Raw genomic sequence first — 14645 nt, 5'->3', positions numbered from 1 at the left:
CACCACCCTCATGGTATAAAACTTCTTCCTAACATCCAATCTGAATTTACCCACTTCTAGTTTTGCTCCATTTCCCCTATTCCTAGAATGGACAGGCAGATCATTAATGATGTCCAAAGGCAGATTGAATATTTCCTGTCTTCAGCAAAACAGGCAGGCAACTGTCATAAGAAGGGGACTGGACAGGTAAGGTCACAAAAATGCCTTTTAAGCTATAAGCTCACCAGGTTAGCCATTAGCTTGCACATAATTTGGAATGTTTTGTCTTTATAATGTCTGCCACCTCTGATAATGATAAATAAAATAAAAGATGACAAATAAAATAAAAGATGATACATAAAATAAAAGATGATAAATAAAATGAAAAAGATGATAAAATAAAAGATGATAAATAAGATGAAAAAGATGATAAATAAAATAAAAGATGATAAATAAAATAAAAGATGATAAATAAGATGAAAAAGACGATAAATAAAGTAAAAGATGATAAATAAAATAAAAGATGATAAATAGATGAAAAAGATGATAAATAAAATAAAAGATGATAGATAAAATAAAAGATGATAAATAAGATTAAAAAGATGATAAATAAAGTAAAAGATGATAAATAAAATAAAAGATGATAAATAGATGAAAAAGATGATAAATAAAATAAAAGATGATAAATAAAATAAAAGATGATAAATAAGATGAAAAATATGATAAAATAAAATAAAAGATGCTAAATAAAATAAAAGATTATAGATAAAATGAAAAAGATGATAAATATAATGAAAAAGAAAAAACATTAAATTAAATTAAAAAGAAAAAAATTAAATTAAATGAAAAAGACAAAATTAAATTAAATGAAAAAGAAAAAAAATAAATGCAAATGTAGAATATTAAGTTTAATATTCTTCAGACTCCATCTTTTAATTTCTGATAATTTCTGTAATGCATTATCTGTTGTATTCCTGTTGAGGCATGCTGACAGATGTGATTGACACTTTAAAATATAATTTTATGCTTCCTCCTCCCCTCCTCTATGACAGAGTATTTTTAGAAAGTGGAAATGGCATAGAAGGGAACACCCAGAAAACCTTTTGCATTGTGCCAGGTTTTGTACAACCAGTAGGTTTTGTCTTGAACAGAGAAGCCAAGGGGCAAAAGGGCTGCTGTCAGCTTGGAGGCTTAGTTTAAATCCTAAATCAGCCTCTATGACAGGAATGAATTCTGAGATACCAGAGCAAATTCACTCCTGGCAAAGTTTCAGAGAACAGCCTCGAGGCATCACTGATGATTCATTCCTGCACCTGAACTGTGAATAAGGACACAGGAAAGCTATTCAGGGACTTCTGGGAGTGGGATAGCATCATTCTGTCTTCAGCTCAGGTGTGAAGTGAAACTGACTGGCTGTCCATAATCCATTTACCTTCCAGAGCTCACTAAGGCCAAGCTGGATAATATTTACAACTCCTAGATGTCTCTTGTGTGCCACTGTATCACAGTAGAGAGGATTTGAGCTGAAGGTTCTTGGGATGAATGTTCTCCACTTTTGTCTGTGGAGTCAATTCTTCACTGCTGGATGGGCTTTGGGCCAGAATCACCCAGCGCAGAAATGCTACTGCTGAAGCCAGTCTGGCTTCTGAAGGCAAGAAATTGTCATAGAATCATAGAATTGTCAGGGTTGAAGGGACCTCAAGGATCATCCAGTTCCAACCCCCCTGCCATGGGCAGGGACACCTCACACTAGATCAGGTTGCTCACAGCCACATCCAGCCTGGCTGCAAAAACCTCCAGGGATGAGGCTTCCACCACCTCCCTGGGCAACCTGTTCCAGTGTCTCACCACCCTCATGGGGAAGAACTTCTTCCTAACATCCAATCTGAATCTACCCATTTCTAGTTCTGCTCCATTCCCCCCAGTCCTATCACTACCTGACACCCTAAAAAGCCCCTCCCCAGCTTTCTTAAGATACTGGAAGGCCACAAGAAAGTCTCCTTGGAGCCTTCTCCTCTCCGGACTGAACAAGCCCAACTCTCTCAGTCTGTCTCCACAGGAGAGGAGCTCCATCCCTCTGATCATCCTCGTGGCCCTTCTCTGGACACATTCCAGCACCTCCAGATCCTTCTTGTAACAGGGGCTCCAGAACTGGACACAGTACTCCAGGTGGGGTCTCACCAGAGTGGAATAGAGCAGGAGAATCACCTGTAGCTGGTGACAGAGGCACAGCCATTGTGACCTGCTCCTGTTGGCAGCAGGTCCATGTTGGGAGCATCCTACCAAGAACATCCTTGGCTGCCCTTCAGTGCTTTAGAGGTTGTGATGCCCCTCCTAATCTCCATATCCCTTGGGCCTGCATTCAAGATATTTTTATCCTTCTGCTTTCATAAGTGTCATTTATTTCCTGGTTTGAAATCTGAAAGCCAATATCTCCCCTAGGAAGAGAGACTGAGAGCCCTGGGGCTGTTTAGTCTGGAGAAGAGAAGGCTGAGAGGGGATCTGATCAATGTCTATCAATATCTGAGGGGTGGGTGTCAAGTGGAGGGGGCCAGGCTCTTTTGGGTGGTTCACAGTGATAGGACAAGGAACAATGGGTTCAAACTTGAACAGAGAAGATTTCAGCTCAACATGAGGAGAAACTTCTTTCCAGTGAGGGTGACAGAGCACTGGACAGGTTCCCCAGGGGAGTTGTGGAGTCTCCTTCTCTGGAGACTTTCCAACCCTACCTGGATGCATTCCTGTGCAGACTACCCTAAGTGATGCTGCTCTGGCAGGGGGGTTGAACCTGATGATCTCTGGAGGTCCCTTCCAGCCTCTGATATACTGTGAGACTGTGATGTCTTCAATGATGCAAGATGGGCTGCTGGCACAGCTGGCCACATCACATCACATTGTCATGTGTTCACTGACCAGCAGTCTCATGAATGCATTTCTCCTTAGCACTAAACTGAAGGATTCCTCGGTTCTTAGACAGTAAGATAGTTTTTCTCTGTGTGTGTGTGTGTGTTAATGAATTAGCAAGGACTTTCCCTTTAACACAATCAGTAAGAACTGCTCAAAGTATTTCAAGTCCTACATGGCTGCTTCTTCAGAGGTGTGGAAGGCATTTTTCCATTAATATAATTTGCAACTCGAAACCAGAATGAAACCTCTTTGCTAATGCTAGGCTATTTGTCTGTGGTTGTTGTCTAGATGCTCTGTGATTTCATCTTTCAAGCTAAATTCAGTTTAGATTGTGACTTGAAGTCAGAATAAAAACTCTCCTGCTGATTTTGCTTAATGAACATAGAAAATGATGGCTTACATTTTTCCTTAGGAAAAGTCACTCTCCAACCATTCTGTAGCATCCCTTCAGGTATTAGAAGGCAGCTATGAGTTCCCCCCAAAGTCTTCCCTTCCTCAGGCTGAACAACCCTCAGGGAAATTCTTGAGAAAGTCCAGCACAGAGCCACAAAGCTGCTGAAGGCAGTGGAACATCTCCCTGTGAGGACAGGCTGAGGGAGCTGGGGCTCTATAGCTTGGAGCAGAGGAGCCTGAGGGGAGACCTCATTCCTGGTGATAAAGATGTACAGGGCAGTGTCAGGAGGACAAAGCCAGGTTCTGCTCAGGGATGTCTAAGGATAGGAAAAGGGGCAGTGGGTGCAAGCTGAAGCAGAGGAGGTTCCAAGTGAACATAAGGAAAAACTTTTTCAGTGTGAGGATGCCAGAGCCCTGGCAAACGCTGCCCAGAGAGGTTGTGGGGTCTCCTTCTCTGGAGATATTCAGAACCCACCTGGATGTGTTCCTGTGTGATCTACTCTAGGTGATCCTGCTCTGGCAGACTGGATGCTCTTTTGAGGTCCCTTCCCTAACATTCTGTGATTCTGTGCAAAGTGTTTGTCTTCCACATTTTCTGTATTGGCTGTACAGTGCAACATGCTCACAATGTTGGTGCATTTTTTTGTTTGGTTATGTAAATCCTTGTGTAGACTCTGAGTTCACTGTGGTGCTGTTTATCATCTCTGGGAAACAGATCAGATCTATCATATTGCTGCATGCAGTAATGTCAAATTATGATATGTTTATACCACCAGCCAGGAGGTTGGGCTGGTATTTGGATCACAGGATCACAGCATGCTAGGGGTTGGAAGGGACCTCCAAAGATCATCAAGTCCAATCCTCCTGCCAAAGCAGGACCATAGAATCTAGCACAGGTCACACAGGAGTGCATCCAGGTGGGTCTTGAAAGTCTCCAGAGAAGGAGACTCCACAACCCCTTGGGGGAGCCTCTTCCAGTGCTCTGTGACCCTCACAGTGAAGAAACTGTCTACAGCTGCCTGAAAGGAGATTGTAGCCAGGTAGGGGTTGGTCTCTTCTCCCAGGCAACCAGTGACAGAATAAGATGATACAGTCTCAAGTTGTGCCAGGGGAGGTTTTTCCTAAAGGTTAGGAAGAAATTCTTCACAACAAAAGAGATTGGCTATTGAAATAGGCTGACCAGGGAGGTGGTGGAGTCACCATCCCTGGAAGTGTTTAAAATGAGACTGGATGAGGCACTTAGTGCCGTGGTTTGGTTGATTAGATGATGTTGGATGTTAAGTTGGACTTTATGATCTTGGAGATCTTTTCCAACCTGCTTAATTCTGTGATTCTGATTCTGGGATTCTGTGAAGTTCCTCCTCATGTTGAGGTGGAGCCTCCTGTGCTGTAGTTTAGATCCATTGCCCCTTGTCCTGTCATACTGTGCATTGTTGTGTGTTAGGAATGAACCCCAACTGATGGGTGAGACAAGGAAGAAGATTTTCTCAGCTTTTGAGACATCCAAGCCAGCATGTTCTTGTGGCCTCCTGAATATGTCCCAGGTCTTGCTTAGGTTCACACAAGCTTTCTCTAAGAATACCACCCAGACATCTGCCACAAGGCTGGATAGTTATAAGTGGCAGGATGTGTGGGAAAGTATGGCCAAGTGCTTAGGACTGTGGTCACCTCCAGTGTTTTGGAATTTCACCCCTGAACAAGTGCCAAATCCTGATAACATAGTAAAATACATGGGAAAAGGTCTCCTGGCATTCCCAAGAGACACAAATCACTGCCATGGTCTGGGGCTTGCTCACACCCAGTGAGTCCTTCTCAACACCATTCAGTGCCCTCAAGTGGAAGGGAACATCTCTAGGCCTACAGACAAGCTGGCAGACACTGTGGGTACTCAAACCCTAGCAGCAGGTGCTTGGAGTTGCACCAGAGAACCAACCTGTGCTGGTATCAGTGGCTCCTATGCAAAGACACACAGGAAGAGATCAGTTTGCTTTGCAAGGGGTGAGGCTCAGGCAGACAAGCCTGGCCATTGCTGGCAGTCTTTGCATCACTGATTTCATGTTGTGTTTCATCAGTGTCATTGTTATTCCTGCTGTTTCTTCTCTCTTGGTGTTATTCTGTTAAGCTCTCTTCAGCTCAGCCCATGGGGTTTTGTCTTTTTCTCCCAATTTCTTTTTCCCATCCCACTTGGGAGGTGGAGGGGGGTGCAGTTTTGTGAATGGCTGCATGGGGCTCAGTGCCAGCTGGGTCTAAACCATGACACCCTCCTTTATGCTGTGCAACAGAAGTTCTACTCACACAATGGGCTGTTGTTTCAGGTATTATTCTCTCCTCTTCCCTGTGTGGCCTTCTGCCCGATGCATTGCACACTGTTCAGACTTAGTAATCCCCTTCTGGGCTTCAAGGGAAGCGTCCATGAAATAAAAGACACAAAAGATTCACAAAGACTTACAAATTTCTTGCTGTAAGTCACTCTTGGGAGAGGAGAGGCTGAAGCAGAAGGAGCTTAAGGTCAAGCATTTTCATTAGTATTCTGTGTTCTTTAGTACTTGACTCATAGCATTCATGTATAGCCCTCAATAGCAAAGTACAAGTTCAAAGTCATGGCTTCCACTGATTTAATTCACATTTCATCAAGTCTTCAAGATGCACCTCAGTTAGACATTGGTCCAGCTGGAGAGGGAGAAGGGCAATGCAGCTACATCATTGCAAGCCCATGCGATGCACAGTGCTGGGATTAGGGAGAGTACTGTTTGTCAGGGAGAGAGTAGACCTATCAGGCTTCTTCTTCTCTGTTTAGGAGCCAAGGAATTCAAAATCAGTAGCTGTCCTTGAAACTTAATTTCATCAGCATGTCAGAACCCCTGATCTTTCAGGCAGCCACTTCAACCTTTTGGTTGCAGTGAGCTCCCTGAGGTTTTTAAGGTTAAACCAAGAAGGAAAACTCCAACCAAACCAAAAACTCAAAAGCAACCCCGTCAAATCTCCAGTTATTTTAGGATTAAATGTTACAATGCTTATCCTTGCTATCAATGCAGACTGGAAGATGAGGAGATAGAAAGCAGCCCTGTAGAAAAGGACTTGAGGGTGCTAATGGAAGAGAAGATGGACATGAGCAGGCAGTGTGAGCTTGCAGCCCAGAAGGCAAATCACATCCTGGGATGCATCAAAAGATGCACTGCCTGCAGATCCAGAGAGGTGATTCTGCCACTTTGCTCTGATGATACCTCACCTGGAGTACTGTGTACAGGTCTGAAGCCCTCAATATAGGAAGCATATGGACCTGGTGGAGAGGATCCAGAAGAGAGCCAAGAAAATGATCAGGGGGTTGGAGCACCTCTGATATGAGGACAGGCTGAGGGAGCTGGGGGTGTTCAGCCTGGAGAAAAGGAGGCTCTGGGAAGACCTAATAGCGGCCTGCCAGTACCTGAAGAGGAACCTACGGGAAAGATGGAGAAAGACACTTTACAAAGGCCTGCAGTGACAGGATGAGGGGCAATGGCTTCAAACTAGAGAAGGGCAGATTTAGATTCTATGATAGGAAGAAGTTCTTCACTTTGAGGGTGGTGGAACAGGTTGCCCAGGGGGGTGGTTGAGGCTCCTTCCCTGCAGATATTCGAGGTGAGGCTCAATGAGGTCCTGGGCAATCTAATCTAGTTGGGGATGTCCCTGCTGACTGCAGGGAGGCCAGACTGGATGACCTTTGGAAGTCCCTTCCATCCTGGACTATTCTATGATTCTATGATTTTGGAGGGAAAAAATTAAAACCAGAAAAAGTTTATTTAGCAGCAGGACTTGCATGGTGACAAGTGGACACTTTCCTAGACCAGAGGATCACAGGGTCACAGGATGTTAGGGGTTGGAAGGGACAGAATCACAGAATCACAGAAGGCACCTCTGGAGATCTTCCAGTCCAACATCCCTGTCAGAGCAGGACCATAGAATCCAGCACAGGTCACACAGGAACACATCCAGATGTGGCATGAAACTCTCCAGAGAAGGAGACTCCACAACCTCTCTGGGCAGCCTGTTCCAGTGCTCTGTGACCCTTACAGCAAAGAAGTTCCTCCGCATGTTGAGGTGGAACCTCCTGTGCTATAATTTGTATCCCTTGCCCCTTGTCCTATCACAGGGTGCAATGGTGAAGAGCCTGTCCCCTCCCTCTTGACCCCCAGCCCTCAGATATTTATCAACATTTATTAAATCCCCTCTCAGTCTTCTCCTCTGCAGACTGAACAACTCCAGGTCTCTCAGTGCTCCAGGCAGTGCTCCAGTCCCTTCATCATCCTCCTAGTCCTCCGTTGGACTCTCTCCAGTAGATCCCTGTCCCTCTTGAACTGGAGATCTGCCCCTGGATCTGGTATTTCAAGGGGAGGTTAGGAGGCAGGTGAAGATCTTTTAAGAATAAAAGAGGAGAAATGAAGTTCTGTGGTGTGGCTTCATACTGACACTAACATGGGTAGTGGAAACTGGAATATTTACATCCCTCGTTTAAACCCATGGAATAAAACCCCAAGATTCATGCTTATCAAAACCAATCAAGTCAAAGGAATAATTAACACATTTTTATCCTCTGCATGGACAAGCCGTAGAGAAGAATAAGCAGTTTTGCTAGTGGTTTTTTTATGGCTATTTTCCCACAGGAGGAAAGAACAATGAAATTATGAAGGTCAGGGCTCTGCTGCAAGCTCCAGCACTCCAACACTACAGCCCATCTTTGTGTTCCAGCATCTCTAACCTACTGTCTGTATCCCAGTTTTCCATCTTACCCTCTCACTGTTTCATGTACCAGTCAGATTGTATTATGTAAAATGTTTATTCCCAGCTCCTCAGGCTTGTCCTTTTATTTTTAAACATGCATTTCTTGCTTCTCTCCTATATTTTTGCTTTTAGTCCTAGATGGCTTTGGCCACTGCCAGTCCAATTTTCCTCTTTCAGACGTTTCCAGTCCTGTTTTCCCTGTCCCTGTCTTCCAGCCTAGTCAGTTCTTGCACTTGAAAAGAGCTGAACTGTTTTGTTTGGAATTTTCCAGAAGAATTCAGCCTGAGGCAGCTATGGAGCATATGGAATTCCAGCCTAAATGGTTAAAGTCTGGCAAAGTTTCATGCAACTTAAAAGAAGGTCTTTAATAATAAGCAGCTCTACTATCCAAATCTGTACAAATCCTAATCTGGCTGCCTTTGAAGTCAACTGCTAAAAGTCCCAATGGGATCATTAATGTTAAAACTTTGTAATCCAGCAAGCAAGTAAGTACTTGCTGAAGGTGCTTTGTGGATTGGACAGCAATTAAAAATGAGAATGTACCTTTGCATTCACTGCTTTCACTTCCATTTTATGAATGTGTCCCAGCCAATGAAACCTGTGAAATCTCTTTATAAAATTTCTCATTGAACTTCTCATTGTCGGACTTCCAAACCTATGGAAAGAGGAGAAAAGTGATGAGCTGATGGTTCTGCATGTAACATAACACTCTGAATGGTTTTCCACTACGCTTTAGGAGGCACTGTTCTTTGTTGTGGCTTTACTGAGTAGAATCACAGAACTGGTAGGGTTGGAAGGGACCTCAAGGATCACCCAGTTCCAACCTCCCTGCCATTGGCAGGGACACCTCACACTAGATCAGGTTGCTCAGAGCCACATCCAGCCTGGCCTTAAAACCATCCAGGGATGAGGCTTCCACCACCTCCCTGGGCAACCTGTCCCAGTGTCTCACCACCCTAGCCTGGTCATTGTCAGTGTGGGAGGGGGATTTCAGCTCTCACACTGTAGCACAGCATTTCAGTTTGTAAGTGTTTTGAGCATGTGCTCCAAGTACCATGGGAGAGAGGAACAAGACCTTTTTGCTTTTGTGGGGTGGGTTGAAATTACCCCCCAACTAATTTGGAGAAACTACCTCCCAAAATAAAATTGCCAGACTAGCTCAGAAGGTTTTGGAAACCAATGAAGCTCTATTTACAGGCAAACTAAAATCTAGAAATATGCAATGCAATGAATATGTACAAAATACACAATATATGTACTATATATATATATATATATATATACAATTTATAAACAACAGGAACTCCTCAGACCCCCTGGATGAACCCAGGTGGGACCAGACCCATTCACCTCCTCCCCAATTCCCTCCCTCCTCCCTGTTACCTCACACAGTAGTCAAAACACAGATACCCCTGGCAAGGCCATGGAAGAGAGAGAGAGAAGTTGCAAGCAGAAGTGACAGAGGAATAAAAGAGAGCAAGAACTGTTTATGCCTCTGCTCTGTATCCCCATTAGCAATCCAATGAATTCTACAGACCTTAGCATTATTTTCCTTTTGTATCCAATGTCAATAATTTTACTTTCAGTCTTTGCACTCAGGAGTTAGGCAAAAGTTCTCCCTTCAGACTGTAATACTTTGTTTTCATTTGTTACTCCAAAGAACATAAAAGTCCTTTTCATGCTTTTCCTATGGAGGGCAATGTTTTTGAGAAGCTCATACAGGGCAGGTTGCAATCTAGCAGCCTTTGGTAACGTGGCCAGGATAAAAGACCTCACAGAAAGAAAAAAAAAAAAAAGAAAAAGAAAAAAAAAAACCAAACCAAAACAAACACCACCACCACCCCCCCCAAAAAAAACCCACATAAACAAAAACAAACAAACAAACAAACCCACCAAAAAACAAGTGAAGAAAATAATTCATGAGCGTGGAATTAAAAATAGGCAGTGGCAACATGTTGTAATGTATGTTGTGACACACAGACTGTTAAGGGTTCAAAAAAAATCAAAGCAGAGCTGTGGGGGACTCATGGATTATGTAGATGAAGAGTCTCCTTTTGAGGTGCAACCTCTCCAACTCTGCAATCCCCTACACACATCTTATTTCCCAAACTGTAACTTAGAGGCCATGGACAATAAAAGTGAAAATTTCCCCCCTGACAGCCCAGTGATGAGCTCTCCAGCTGTGCTGTCTCTGGAGTTTGTGCTCTATTATCTGGAAAGGCAAACCTCATGAAGTTTAATAAGGACAAGTGCAGGGTCCTACATCTGGGGAGAAATAGCAACAGGCACCAGGACAGGTTAGAGGCTGCCCTGCTGGAAAGCAGCTCCACAGAGAAAGACCTTGGAGTGCTGGTGGACAGCAAGTTCTGTATGGGACAGCAATGTGCTCTTGTGGCCGAGAGAGCCAATGGGATCCTGGGGTGCATCAAGAAAAGTGTGGCCAGCAGGGCTGGGGAAGTTCTTCTACCTCTCTACTCTGCCCTGGTGGGAACACACCTGCAATCCTGTGTCCAGTTTTGGGCTCCCCAGCTCAAGAGAGACAGAGACCTGCTGGAGAGAATCCAAGGGAGAGCCACAAGGGTGATTAGGGGACTTGAGCACCTCCTCTGTGAAGAGAGACTGAGAGTCCTGGGGCTGTTTAGTGTGGAGAAGAGAAGGCTGAGAGGGGATCTGATCAATGTCTATCAATAGCTGAGAGGTGGGTGTCAAGTGGAGGGGGCCAGGCTCTTTTGGGTGGTTCACAGTGATAAGATAAGGAACAATGGATTCAAGCTTGAACATAGAAGGTTTCAGCTCAACATGAGGAAAAACTTCTTTCCAGTGAGGGTGACAGAGCCCTGGGACAGGCTGTCCAGGGGGGTTGTGGAGTCTCCTTCTCTGGAGACTTTCCAACCCCACCTGGATGCATTCCTGTGCAGACTACCCTAAGTGATGCTGCTCTGGCAGGGGGTTGGACCTGATGACCTCTGGAGGTCCCTTGCAACCTTTGATATACTGTGAGACTGTGAGATTGTGTTTTCTCTGTTCCGCTTTGCAGTGCCAATACTTTCATACTCATAACAGTTGCTCTCTTGTTCTGGAAGAGGCTTCAGATTATTTTCCTTGTTCCCTTTGTAAGGTGTCTGGCCCAAAGTTACACAACATACAGGGATGTTATTCTGCTCTTTGGAAAGGGCCACATCACTTCAGGCTCTTTTGGAACTTAATAAATCTTAATTTTCCTTCTATCACATTTACCTCAGATTTTTTTTTTTTTGGATGTATGCAAGTTAATATACCATAATCAAGGACATAATGAGAAATAAATTTTGTGGCTATGGAAACAGTATAAATGGTATCTAACAACTTTTTTTTTCCCAGATAGGAAATTCTGTTTCTATGATGCCCTTTGGCAATAACAAACTGGCTTTACATTTTTGTTCCAAATCCCATAGTGACTCTTCTGAGTATCATAATTGTATCAGGAGTAGAGAAGTGACTGTCCCCCCTGTACTCAGCACTGGTGGTGCCACATGCCAAGTATCACAGTGTCACGGTGTGACAGTATATCAGAGGCTGGAGGGGACCTCAAGAGACCATCAAGTTCAACCCCCCCTGCCAGAGCAGGATCACTTAGGGTAGTCTGCACAGGAATGCATCCAGGTGGGGTTGGAAAGTCTCCAAAGGACACTCCACAACCCCCCTGGGCAGCCTGTTCCAGTGCTCTGTCACCCTCACTGGAAAGAAGTTTCTCCTCATGTTGAGGTGAAATCTTCTATGTTCAAGTTTGAACCCATTGTTCCTTGTCTTATTACTGCACACCACTGAAAAGAGCCTGGCCCCCTCCACTTGACACCCACCCCTCATCTCTTGAGAGACATTGATCAGATCCCCTCTCAGACTTCTCTTCTCCAGACTAAACAGCCCCAGGGCTCTCAGTCTCTCTTCACAGGGGAGATGCTCAAGTCCCCTAAGCATCCTTGTGGCTGTCTGTGGGATTCTCTCCAGCAGTTCTGTCTCTCTTGAGCTGGGGAGCCCCAAACTGGACACAGTATTGTAGGTGTGGTCTCACCAGGGCAGAGTAGAGAGGTAGAAGAACTTCCTTAGACCTGCATTCAGTTTTAGGCATCTCAGTACAAGAGGACATTGGGGTGCTGCTAATTTCAAGGGTCTTTTCTAACCTGAAGGACTCCATGATTCTAATTTATAAGTAACCCTCTTTCCTACTCACTGCTGACTTCTTCCAGATAGGCCTTGAAGTTTGAATGACTTGTTTGTGGCCTGACTTTTACACTGGAAAACTCATTACCAAGGTTAGTCTTATTCATATTGGTGTAATTAAAATCAGAACTGGATCCAAAGCATTTGCTGCTTGTTGTAGTGCCTCAGATTCTCATTAATCAGAACACAGTCCTCTCCAGAGCTCTCCCCAGTACAAAACTGGCTCCTTTCTTCCTGCCAAATAAAATTCTGCCCAGGTTCAGTTAGCCTAATTATCTTAGACAAATTGTTAATTAATTTTGCCATTCCAGTTTCAGGATTCTTGTACCAGTGTAGAAACTGACTCACAGCCTACCTTCCTCAATGTAGCTGATTTCAAACATGTTTTTTTAAATTAATATATGTAAATTTCCTCATTGCTTTTTTTCTGATGGACTCTTTTCTCTGTCCTCTTTTTCACTGCCAATACTTTCATACTCTAACAGATGCTCTCTTGTTCTGGAAGAGGCTTCAGATTATTTTCCTTGCTCCCTTCACAGTGTGTCAGGTCCAAGGTTACACAATGTACAGGGATGTTATTCTACTCTCTGGAAATTCAAAAGTGCTCAATTTCAGTGTTGTTTCCAACAGTGCTGCCACTGTTTAGACAGCAGTAGTTTTGTTTTTTGTTTTGTTTTGGTTTGGTTTTTTTTTGGGGGGGGAAAGATTTTTCAGCCATCATTTCATTCTGTGATAGAATTAAACAGAATGGTTCAGCAAAAGCCTACAGCTATGCTAATTAATTTCTATAAGATGATCACTCCCCCTCCTCTCTCCACTTATTTCTTTTGTCCTAAAGCTTTTTCCCAGCCACCATGGACTTCTTGTGTTGCCATGATTCTGCAGGTATCTTTTCCTGCATAGGAAGAGGTCTGCTTTTCTTATGTTTTTATGTTGCAGGGCTGACATTGCCTTCTGATTAACAGATTCATAATGGAATCACAGAATTATAGAATGACTTGAGTTAGAAGGGACCTTAGATATCATCTAGTTCCAACCCCCTGCCATGAACAGGAGCATCTCCTACTAGACCAGGTTGCTCAAAGCCTCATCCTGCCTGCCTACAGTTCAAGGCATGAAGCATCCACAACTACTATGGGCAACCAGTTTCAGTGTCTCACCACCCTCATAGTAAAGAACTTTTTCCTAATGTCTAATCTAAATCTACCCTGCTCCAGTTTAAAACCACTACCCCTTCTCCCATCACTGCATGCCCTTATAAATAGTCCCTCCCCAGCTTTCCTGTAGGACCTCTTCAGGTACTGGAAGGTCACTATAAGATCTCCCTGGAACTTTTTCCTCTCCAGGATGGACAGAGCCAACTCACTCAGCCTGTCCTTATAAGAGAGGTGTTCCAGCCCTCTGATCATCTCTGTGGCCCTCCTCTGGGCCTGCCCCAACAGATCCATATCCTTCTTGTGTGGGAGATCCAGAGCTGGACACAGTACTCCAAGTGGGGTTTCTAACACAGGGGGCTGGGTACCCAGGGAACAGCTGACCATACTCTCAAAGACTGAGGCAAAGAAGGTGTTAAGACACAGAAACCTGCTGGAGAAAATCCCACAGAGAGCCACAAGGATGCTTAGGGGACTTGAGCATCTCCCCTATGAAGAGAGACTGAGAGCCCTGGGGCTGTTTAGTCTGGAGAAGAGAAGACTGAGAAGGGATCTGATCAATGTCTATCAATAGCTGAGGGGTGGGGGTCAAGTGGAGGGGGCCAGGCTCTTTTCAGTGGTGTGCAGTAGTAAGACAAGAAACAACAGATTCAAGCTTGAACACAGAAGATTTCACCTCACCATGAGGAGAAACTTCTTTGCAGTGAGGGTGACAGAGCACTGGAACAGGCTGCCCAGGGGAGTTGTGGAGTCTCCTTCTCTGGAGACTTTCCAAACCCACCTGGATGCATTCCTGTGCAGACTACCCTAAGTGATGCTGCTCTGGCAGGGGGGTTGGACCTGATGATCTCTGGAGGTCCCTTCCAGCCTCTAATATACTCTGTGATAAATGCTTCTCACACCTTTTAAAGAAAGCCTGTCCTAGTAACAGAGAAAGCTGAACAATTAATTCTCATGGCATTTGTAAATGGGACATCATTAACTGTGTCATATGATAGAATATTAAACAATTCTACAACACAGCAGAAAGGAAACCACTAACATCAGAACATGGTAACATAAATGCATACAAACATACAGGAATGTACCTCACCTGCTAGTGTCCTGCTAATTTTCAGGACATTTCTTGCAGTGGCATTAGGCAGAGGATACCTGATCTCTCCTGAATCCTGCAGAGCCAACTTCCCTTTGGCTTGCTGTGCATAAATATTACTATAGAACTGCTCTAGCATCTAATGAAGCAAGCCAGGATTC

This window comes from Indicator indicator, chromosome 3 (genome assembly GCF_027791375.1).
Source record: "Indicator indicator isolate 239-I01 chromosome 3, UM_Iind_1.1, whole genome shotgun sequence".
Classification (NCBI taxonomy): domain Eukaryota; kingdom Metazoa; phylum Chordata; class Aves; order Piciformes; family Indicatoridae; genus Indicator; species Indicator indicator.
The sequence above is the reverse complement of the archived record's forward strand: the minus strand, read 5'-3'. Positions refer to the sequence as shown.